The 10,940-nt window shown below is 41.6% G+C and overlaps 1 protein-coding gene across 2 annotated transcripts in view; it reads right to left on the reverse strand.

Annotated features, from left to right (window-relative positions):
- Positions 1 to 10,940, reverse strand: part of PIK3CB (phosphatidylinositol-4,5-bisphosphate 3-kinase, catalytic subunit beta) — a 79,306-nt gene that overhangs the window by 7,543 nt on the left and 60,823 nt on the right. The gene's annotated exons all lie outside the window — the stretch shown is intronic.

The following is a 10,940-nucleotide window of genomic DNA, read 5'->3' on the forward strand; positions in this document are numbered from 1 at the left end:
AAAAATGAGGGCTGCGCTTATGTTAGCCTTGGATTCGTCTACGAATGGTGTCACAGAAGCCGAGACAAGAAAAAGGTGAGGAAAGGAAATTGAAGGGGTTCTCACCAGCCCTACGTGGAAGAAATGCCAACTAAGGATTTAGGAAAAGACGGTCCAGTAAAGCAGCCCCGACTGTCTCATGTCATAATACACAGGGACGTAGCCACATCAGCCTGTGGCCACACTTTCTCTAGAGAGAGGCATCTCACTGACTGACTTTATGGGGTAGGAGCAAAGAGAAGAAAGTCTCACTCATTCCTAATGATTTTTTTCCTTACACTCTATTTTAAGGAAATTATAATTTTATTACACACAGTCTAAGAAATATAAATAATGAAACAAACAAAACGAAAGAAATCTATTTCCATCAAGTCACTTGTCTGATAGAAATTCCTCCTAGAGATTCTCAGCTTCGACTGAAAGCTGGCATTCTTGCCACAGCTCTCAGCCCTCACCCACCTGATCCTTCTTTGCCACGCCTACCACTTTGCCTAACTTCCTTAGTTACTGCTACACTAACCTGCTGTTCCCCAAATACATGGGATACCCCCTTTGAAATGTTTGCTGAAATGTCAAGGAGATGCTCAGTAATTACGTCTGAACAAACACATTTTGTAATAAAGTCCCTGTAAGGTAAATCCCCAAACCAACAAATGAGAAGTGTGAGTAACTTGCCAAAAGTCACAAATTTGACTAACGTGTACATCCCAGACTTAAAACTAGGTCTCTGTGGCTCAGAAATCATCCTTTTAACCTGAAACTGTCTCCAGAGTCACAGATTCTGTAATTAGTCTTCTAGGCAACTGTCTTATGTAAACGAAAATGGATACGGAGCCTGATTTGGAAGCAAAGCCAGCATGTTCTGGGTCACGTCGTTGTTGTTGTTGATGTTGTGGACCATCGAGTTGGAACTGACCCATAGCTGACCCTCCAGCAGGTTTTCAGAAGAAGTTAATCACACAGAAGAAGACTGACCATCCTTCTCACGCAGAGCAGCTGGTGGATTCGAACTGGGTGCCTTCGGGATTGCAGTGCAGGTTCTTACCACGGGTCACCAGACCTCCCACACTATCTCAGTAAAGGGTTAACACAGGCACCACTGTGACAGCTCGTTTCCTGAACTGACGCCTTGTTTCTCCTCAGTGGAATCATCAACTCTTTAGTGGTAACAACTCTAACTGAGGAAACCAAACAGCAAAAATCATGAAACCAAATAATTCCCCTCATCGCCGGGAGTCAGAATGGGGCTACAGTTGACTCTCCAGTGGGTTTCCAGAATAAACTGTGCGGAAGGAGCCTGCTCACCTCTCTCCCTCAGAGCAGCTGGTGGATTTGAACTACCCACTTTTGGGTTGGCAGTGCAATGCCTTATCCGCTAGGCTACCAGAACTCCCAAATTGAGTAAGAGGAATGAAAATACAGAAAGGGCTGGTAGTGAGTCAGAAAGATGAGAAGTGATTTTCTCAACAGCTACATATGAGAACGAGAATGTCTATAGTGCAGAGATAAACACAGTCATGCCTGATAAACTGGTAGGTAGAATTTCGCTTCGCATTTGCACTTACCTCACCTTCAGTGATGATAAAAATATTCTCCTATCTCTTTTAGCCATCTTATACAGTTCTTTTGTAAATTGGCTATTACCAATCTCTGCCTATTTCCTAGCATTTTAGCAATTTTTCTTAGTGATTTCTTGGGACTCATTTGTATGTTAATACTATCCTTTTGCCATTTTAGTGATAAATATTTCCTTGAGTTTTTGAAACTAGACGATCCAATGCAGAACGAGACTTTGAGAGGTTCATGCAAAGGTCAGGAGACTGCAGAAAAGACAACGAGTAGAATGCATGAATCGATTCAAGGACTACTTGGTCAGGGCTTTGTGCTTGACACTGAGATCCGCTGGAACTACAAAAACGAGCACAAACAGGAGTTCTTGTTCACAGAACACAAGTGCGAGCTGTGCGTGTAACCTCTGTCTAAAACAGAAGAGCCAGGGTAACACGCCGGAAGTTAAGAGAGCTTGCATGGCAAGGCTGTGAGAGAGGCCAAGGAGAGACACAAATGTAGGGCAGAGGTGGACAGGAAGCACCGGGCAGCCCACACAGGCTCTTCCAACTTCACTATCACAGTCCAGGAAGGACTTTAGAAAAGATAAAGGATGAGAGAGAGAGAGAGAGAGACACAGACAGACAGACAGACAGACAGACACGGGGGAGTATAAGAGTCGTTAGTGTGTGAGACACTATCCAATAAATGATGAGTGTTACTCATTCCTAAGTTCCCTTCCAACAAATGATCACACTTTTTTATGCACTTTAAATACTTCCTTAGTAAACCAGTAAGACAAAGTGGGGAGGTAAACTGTCAAACCACACTTTGGCAAGCTGATATACCAGGGACTCGATACCTGAATTACTGATTCTGCTTTTAATTGTTTTATGTAACCTCTCAGTGAGAAGGCTTGGTGCTTTTGAAGTAGTAAAGTTTTAAGCAACCCTCCTTATCCTTATCGTGACCCAACATATGTGAAGCAAATCCCGCCAGGTCAAAGTGCACGCTGGCTCACTTGCGGTCACACTGGGCACAAGTCCAACAACTTCCTCTTCAAAAGCCAGCGAGGATGAAAGCATTCAAGGCCTCGCGGATGAAGTGCTTACAATGGGAAGGAAAAAACACGCTTGTCAGGAGGACAGTTTGACAGGAGTCAAGCCGGGGACAGACTCCTGGGGTCCTGACCATCTTATCTGGGCCCCCTTTGCACTCAAACTGTACTTCTTATAAAGGCTGTAACAATAATCGCAGCACTGTTTTACCTTCCTTTCTCAGACTCTCTGACCTAGGGAGCAATCTGTTATTTTTTCACACTAAAATAAGAATTAAAAACCTGAAATGTGCAGCAATGGGACAAAAGCCCTTATCTTCTCTCTGGACAGGGAGGCAGCAGGCTAACTGGTCTTCACTCTAAATCCACATGTGTCTAAGCTGACTTGGCTTGTTACGTCCAGAGGAGGACAGCAAACATGCTTTATCTCGCCTTTGCTTTACTTCCACTTTCTTCCTTTAACACAAGTGTCGTTAGAGAACTTTTGAGCAGTAGACTCCAGGAGTGCAAATCAGATGTGAAGTCACAGAGCAGACAAGTCATTGACGCTGTGTGTGTTTATGCGCAAAAGGGCCTGACTCACAGGGCCCCTCCACTGGGTTTTCCAGGGTGTAAATCTCTATGGGAAGAGATTGCCTTCTCCTTCTCCTGCACAGCGCTGGTAACCTTGTAACACACTGTGGGATGTTAAAACGATCAAATAGCAGATAGATTCATATGTACACGACCTATCAGATTTGACAGAAAAGAGAGACCAGTATTTACTTATTGGCAAAAAGAGGTCAGAATGTTCTAACACACTGACGACTTGAAAATGTTCTTTTTTGAAAGGATTCTTTATTAGAAGACTTCAGTGGACAACATGCATTTTCATTCAAGTTAAAGTAGTACTCTTAGAGGTATTAGAATATCCTGATTAAATCATTAAGATGTGGGAGGTACCTGAAGATTAGGAACTGAACGTCAGAGAGTGTGTGCCCCCTGACCCAGTTTAACCCGAACAGCTGGTCAAAGGAAAACAAACACTACAGGAACTCTGGAGTACACTTATTTATAGACACAATAAAAAAGGTCTGGTGAGAAAAGGTGTAAGTTTAAATGAACTCAAAAGAATTGAAGCCCTGCATATTTTTTTAAGCATGGGGTCAGAGTAAAAAAAAAAAAAAGTCAGCCAAGATTCTGCTGGAAGACAAGTTCCTTTTTCTCATTAGACACACAAAGCTTCCCATCAGACTGACACCAGGTCTATTTCCAGACTCCCACATGCGCCTGCATCCCTTTGCCTGAGGTCACGATGAACTTCATTTGATGCTAAATGTGTTTTATATTTGGGTAAACTGGACAGAATAAAAACGAAGAGAAAATAACTTGGTTGGAGCTTTCAATTAGGACGAAGGAACTTGAAAACCAAGGTAGAGTCTAGAGCTCGGCCTGTTACAGTGGAACAGGACTCACCATGTGGTCCAAATCTGTTAGAGGAAAAGCTTACTATGTAGTTTATATGCTACCTGGGAAAGAGTCAAACAGCTTACCAACCTCGTCTGAAAGTTTACCGTCCCCATCCCCCTACTATGGAATCAAACAAGTAAAAATTATGTTTTTTGAGGTTTACTTAAAATGAGGAATCAACAACATTTTTTTCTGGAAAGGGACAGACAGTAAATATTTCAGTTGCTGCAGACTATTAGGCCCCTTCCTATCCAACAACTATGCATATGGAGAACAAATGCAGTCAGAAACAATATACAGCAAATGGAGAGGCCGTGTGTGTCCCAAAGTGATTGATCAAAAAGGGTGCAGAAGACGCTTGGTGGAGCTGACTGCAGATGCATGAATTCCTGGCTTCGGGCTTTGATTCTGAGTCTCAATGAGAACCTGATGGCACCCCGGGAACGGAGGCGAGGACCCAGGACAGCGCATGGAGCTGCCCAGAAGCCACGAGGGGTGAGAACCCTTCAACTAGCCTAGCATGCCACGTGATTATCTGATTCCAAGTGGCCAAAGCCAGTCCATCTCATCTCACTAATGGCTACAATATCAACGTTCATGTCATTTAATTTTTCACAACTTATAGTTTTCCAACATTCACTCTTTGTACTTTTCATGTTTCAACTATTAAAGAATGTTTGCGGCTGGTTCTCAAAAAAAAAAAAAGTGTTGACCCCACCGAGCTCACAGTGTTAGGAAGACAACTTCTCCTGGGGACCCACTTTCTCTTATCTGCACAGTGCCTTCATGAGAAGGGAACCCAAACCCCTGCTACCTGCTAAAAGCTACTATTCCTTTATTTTGTGCAGCTCCATGAAAAGTACAAGAGTTCCTGGGTGGCACAAACAATAACACACTCGACTACTGGCCAAAAGGTTAGTGGTTCAAACTCACCCAGGTGACTTGTGTTTGCGAAGTCACAGCCTTGAAAATCCTATAGAGAAGTTCTGCTCTGCACAAGGTTGTCATATGAGCCGGAAATGACTAATCAGTGACTAACACCAACACTCTATCTCCTAATACAGAGGCAAAGATCACAACCAGTAGTGTCCACTGTTGTTGTTAGGTGCCGCTGAGTCAAGCACGACTCACAGAGACCCTCTGAACAACAAGAGGTCTACACTCAGTCCGATCTTGCTCCATCCTGGTCATCTCTGACAAATTTCAGCCCATTGCTGTGTCCAGAGTCCTTATGAAACGGACTATACTCTCTCTCCTGGTACAATCACAAACCCCATGAAACAAATCATATTCACATCGGAGCACTTTTTCTACCTCAACCGCATTGGAAATGTTTATGCTGAAAGGACCCAAATTGGAAAACTTTTCAACAGAGCGTGGGGGACGTGGGGAGAATCGACGGAAAACTAGGTACATTTTAATAGAGGGATTTCACTTTTTGTTTTGTTTTTTTTTTTAAAAATCTCAATTACTTTACTAAATACTTTGCATTCTAGGTGTATTTTTTTCTTTTTTTTTTTTAATTGTGATTTTAACAAAAATTTACAGAAAACTTGGATTTTCATTTGTTCATTGTTGTACATTTTCCTCCCTATCCCCCACTTCACTTTTTAAAAAAAATATATTCATTAATTGGAGGGAGGAAATTATGCAACAATGTATGTTTTCTAACACAGGCTGATAAAATAATAGACAACATTAAAATGAAGTAACAGGCCTTGGATATAACTCTGGCCTTTCCTTTTAACACTTTTTTCATCTTTTGCAAATTGCCTAAAATTTGGAGTCTTAAGTTTTCTCTTCTGATAAAAGGAACTCTTACTGTGCCAGGTAAGAGAAATGGGCCTTTGCAAGAAAAATGCTTCCTGAAAACCATGAACTCAGCTGGCTCTGCACTGCTTTTTTGGTAGACAGTGTTTTGGGGCCATAGCATGTCCACTTGCTGATATGTTGGGTAGGGCTGCTGTTGCTCTCCACATACATCAGGGAGCTGTGCTGTGAACCCAAAGGCAGTGCCTCTCCGGCTGTTCGAATCTACCAGCAGCACAATGGGGAGAAAATGGGCCATCTCCTTTGTGTCATTTTTAACTTCCAATAACTCTCTGGAAGATCAGCTATGAGTCAGTTTTGACTCAAACAATAAAAAACAGATGAAAGGAATGACTCACCTTCACAGGGTTGTAAAGATTACACATTATGTACAAGAAAGCCTGATTCAATCAGTAAAGAGCAGCTGTTAGGGAGGGTTGTTTTAAAAAAAAAAAGTTAAAACTATATTTAATAATGAAAAAGAACATAATTAAACTATAAAAGATTATCATGACATTTAACCCATGGGCTGCCAGAAGAACAAGCAAATCTGTCTTGGAGAAAAGGCAATCGGGCTGCTCCTTAGAGGCAAGGATGGTGAAACTTCACCTCACAGACTTTGGACATGGCATCAGGAGGTGAGAGTCTTTGGAGAAAGACCTCGTGCTGGGAGAGGCAGAGGGTCAGGGAAGGAGAGGAAGACTCAACACGATGGACTGACACAGTGACTCTCACGATGGCCTTGAACAGAGGATGAGGAGGAGGACCCAGGATAGGGTATGGCTCGGGTCTGTTGTTCAAAGGGCTACTATGATTTACAGTCAACTTAAAGGCATCTAACAACCACTCCCCCACCTAGGAAAGGAGAATGGTACACAGCTGAATGAGGCAGGGAGTAGTTTACTCAAAGAACTAAAACAGAACATAAGAATCAAATTTTCAACAGCTAAAATGGAAGAGAAAAATGGGAGGAAATAAAGGACAATATTAAAAAGGAAAATGTACATAAAAATGAAGCTCTTAAAAGACTGTCATTGAAGCAAAAAAATTTACATTTGAAGTGTGTAAGATTAGCCACCAATGAAAAGACAATTAATGAAGTAGGAAAAAATAAAGCAGCCCCTCAGAATAATATATACTCATAGAAAATATGTGAAATATGGAAGCTAGGCTAAGATACCAACAAATAAAAAGGAATGTTGAACTACCCTAGGAGTTCTAGGAAATAGTAATTATTCACTTGTACAATGTAAAACTACTTCATTTGAATGATAAGATTTTTAAAAAGAGAAGGGAGGTTCATATTAATCTGAATTGGATTTTATAAATTAAGATATTACTTTTTTCAACTTTCAGGGTAGTAAATAGGAAAAAGATTTAATGAAGAGTAGAGAAACAAACAAAAAAGATGTATAAAGTGTATAGAAATCAGATAGCAACACTGCAGATATAAACCCCACCTGGAAGGAGCCCTGGGAGCATACTGTGGTGGCTCAGTGGTAAGGAGCAGAGCTGTCAATCTAAAGGCACCCAGTTCAAATCCATCATAAAGATTTACAGGCTCAGAAACTCAGTGAATGGTTGTCAGGAGTGAGAAATGACTAGATGGTATCGGGTTTTAGGTGTTTCAACCCTGCATTATCAGTAAATATATTAAATACAAATGGAGTTAAGTACTGTACCTGAAAGGCAGATACTGGCAAAATGTATAAAAAGCCACATCTAAACTATGTGCTGTCAAGGTCAAGGTCTATGCCTTCCTTATAGGTATAAATAAGTTGAAAGAAAAAAGAATGAAAAGAAGTTATATTATGCTAACTGTAACCAACCAAAGAACTGGCAATACTCACATCAGAAAAAAAAAATAGATTAAAAAATTGTTATAAAGAAGAGAGTATTTTTATTAAAATAAGAGGTTTTTAACTAACCAAGAAAATGTTAACAGTTGTAAACATACACACACATACCAAATAACAGAACACCAAAATACACACAACAAAGCCTGACATAATATAAAGTAGAGACAAATACCTCTAACAGCTGGAGATTCAACACTCGTCTTTCAGTCTCCAAATAAATGGTCAGCTCACCAAAAAAGAAACCTTGACCTTCACCATACATCAACCCTCCCTCTCGTCCCACACCGCAATGCTGCTGAGTCAGAACTCTCAGCTGATCCTCCAGCAGGGTTTCGGGGGCTGTGAGCCCACAAGGGAAGGTCGCTACCTCTCGAGGCACTGCTTTCAAACCAGCAGAGAGGTACCGCGGCCTTTTGGCTGGCACCCCACTCCCTGCTGACTGCAACACCAGAGCAAATACCAAACAGGTCGGGGAGGCGGGAGCGTGGGGAATCACACATGAAATTACAAAATAGTATTTCGAGATGAATAAAAAGGAAAACAAAGTATACAGAAACTTATGAGATGTTAAACTGGTGCTCAGAGGGAAATTTATAGCTAAGCATCTAATTTTTTTTAAAAAAAGTATTTCAAATCATTAACCTAAGCTTTTACCTTAAGAAAGTAGAAAAGATAAAGCAAGCAAGGAAGAGGTCCTAGTGTCTCAGGAAACATACAAATCTGTTTTGGAAGAGTAAGCGCAGCTTAAGAGCTTCTTATTGCAAGGACAACAAGACTTCGCCCCTGGTCCTTGGGGCGAGTCACTAGAGAAGGACATGATGGTGGCTAATGCAGATCATCGGAGAAGGCGGCTCTCAGGGGGACAGACGGACAGGGTCGCTGCAACAATGGGCTCAGTCACAGTAAGGAATACGGGAATTGATTCATTAATATCTCAGTGTGTGTTTTCTCAGATACCACGGGATGCAACCTCCAGACATTTAAGTGGCAAGAAGCTACTGTGTACAATTAACCACCCCTGAAAACTGCTTAGTTCCGACTCAAGGGGACACAACAACAATATCAACACCACAGCATTATTTAAACTACTCTCCAAAAACGACTGGAACAACACATCAACAGAGAACTACCAGAAGTCCAGGCTGGGTTTAGAAGGGGTCGTGGTACTAGGGATATTGTAGTTGATGTTAGATGGATCTTAGCTGAAAGCAGAGAATACCAGAAGAATGTCTATCTGTGTTTCATTGATTATGCAAAAGCGTTTGACGGTGTGGATCATAACAAACAGTGGCTGACTGAGAAGAATGGGAATCCCAGAACACTTGATTGTGCTAATGCGAAACCTATACTTGGACCAGGAGGCAGTCATCAGAACAGAGCAAGGGAACACTGCATGGTTCAAAATTGGGAAGGGCATAAGCCAGGGATGCATCCTATCTCCATACCTTTTCAACCTACACGCAGAACAGATTATCCGGGAGGCTGGGCTCTATGAGGAGAAATGTGGGGTCAAGATTGGTGGACGAATTATCAACAATCTGCGTTATGCAGATGACACAAACCTGCTTGCTGAAACTGAAGAGGACCTGAAGCACCTGATGCAGTGACTGCGGCAATGGGCTCAAGTGTGTCAGAGAGGAGGGTGGCACAGGACAGGTCAGGTCCAGACCTGCCATTCACAAGGTTGCTATGAGTCGGACTTGACTTGACAGCAACTAACAAGAACCAGATTAGGCTGACCATAACAGACACGACCAAGTTATAATGATACGTGCAAAGGGCTGGGGTTAGAAAACCAAGGGGGAAGAACATGGTCAGTCCTTCTCAAGCTCAAAGCAATGAAGAACAAATCTAGACCTTGTGGTATAATACTGAAGGGTCAAAAGCAAAATTGTGAATGATGCAGAAAGCATCAGAAAAGGAAGGAATATAGTCACTGGACCAAAAACAGTCAACACCGAAACAGTTCAGAAAGCAGCATGTGATCAAGAACTCACAGTACTGAAGGAAGAAGTCTACTCTGTACTGAAAGCATGAGCAAAAATTAAGGCCCAAGGAACTGATGGAAGACCAACTGAGGGGTTTCAAGGAACAGATGGAACCCTGCACATTACCAGACTCTGCCAAAAATGACGGAAGACAGCTACCTGGCCAACTTATTGGAAGGCTTTCATATATGCTCCCATTCCTAAAAAAAGGAGACCCAGCAGAATGTGGAAATAATAGAACACTAACATTAATAACACATGCAAGTAAAATCTGGCTGAAGATTATTTAAAAGATGGCTGGGGCAATACATGGATAAGGAAGTGCTAGAACTTTAAGCTAAATGTAGAAGAGGCCGTGGCACAAAGAGATAGAGATCACTGCTTATGTCAGGTGGATCCTGGCTGAAAGCAGAGAATACGAGAAATATGTGTACTTATGTTTTACTGACTGTGCAAAGGCATTTGACTGTATGAATCATAACAAACTATGGCTAAAATTGAGAAGAATAGGAATCCCAGAACACTTAATTGTGCAGGTACAAACTCTATACTTAGACCAAGAAGCTGTTGTTTGAATGGAACAAGGAAACACTGCATGGGTTTAAAATCAGGAAAGGGTGGGTTTTATCCTTTCTGAACACCTATTCAATCTGCATGCTAAGCAAACCATCTGACAAGCTTGACTCTATGAAGAACAACATGGCATCAGGACTGGAGAAAGACTCCACAACAACCTGGATTATGTTGATGACACAATCGTGCTTGCAAAGTACATGAAAAACTTACTGCAGAAGATCAGAAACTACAGCCTTCAATATGAGTTCCATCTAAATATTTACAAAAATCCTCACCACTGGACCAAATGGCAACATCACCACAAATGGAGAAAAGATTAAAGTTGTCAACAATTTCCTCTTACTTGGATCCACAATCAACACTCCTGCCATCAAGAGCCAAGAAATTAAAAAAAAAACATATTGCATGGGGAAATCCGCTGTCAAGGACCTCTCCAAAGTTCTAAAGAGCAATGATGTCAGTTTAAACACTAAGGTACACTTGATTCAAGCTATGGCGCTTTCAGTTGAAATGTGGACAATAAATAAGGATAACAGAAGAATAACTGATGCTTTTGAATGAAGGTATTGGTGAAGAATAGGCAATTGGTGACTATACAATGATCTGTCAGAGCAA

The sequence above is a fragment of the Elephantulus edwardii genome, unplaced genomic scaffold, assembly GCF_000299155.1.
Source record: "Elephantulus edwardii isolate Elephantulus edwardi_28Jun2011 unplaced genomic scaffold, EleEdw1.0 scaffold00027, whole genome shotgun sequence".
In the NCBI taxonomy this organism is placed as follows: Eukaryota; Metazoa; Chordata; class Mammalia; order Macroscelidea; family Macroscelididae; genus Elephantulus; species Elephantulus edwardii.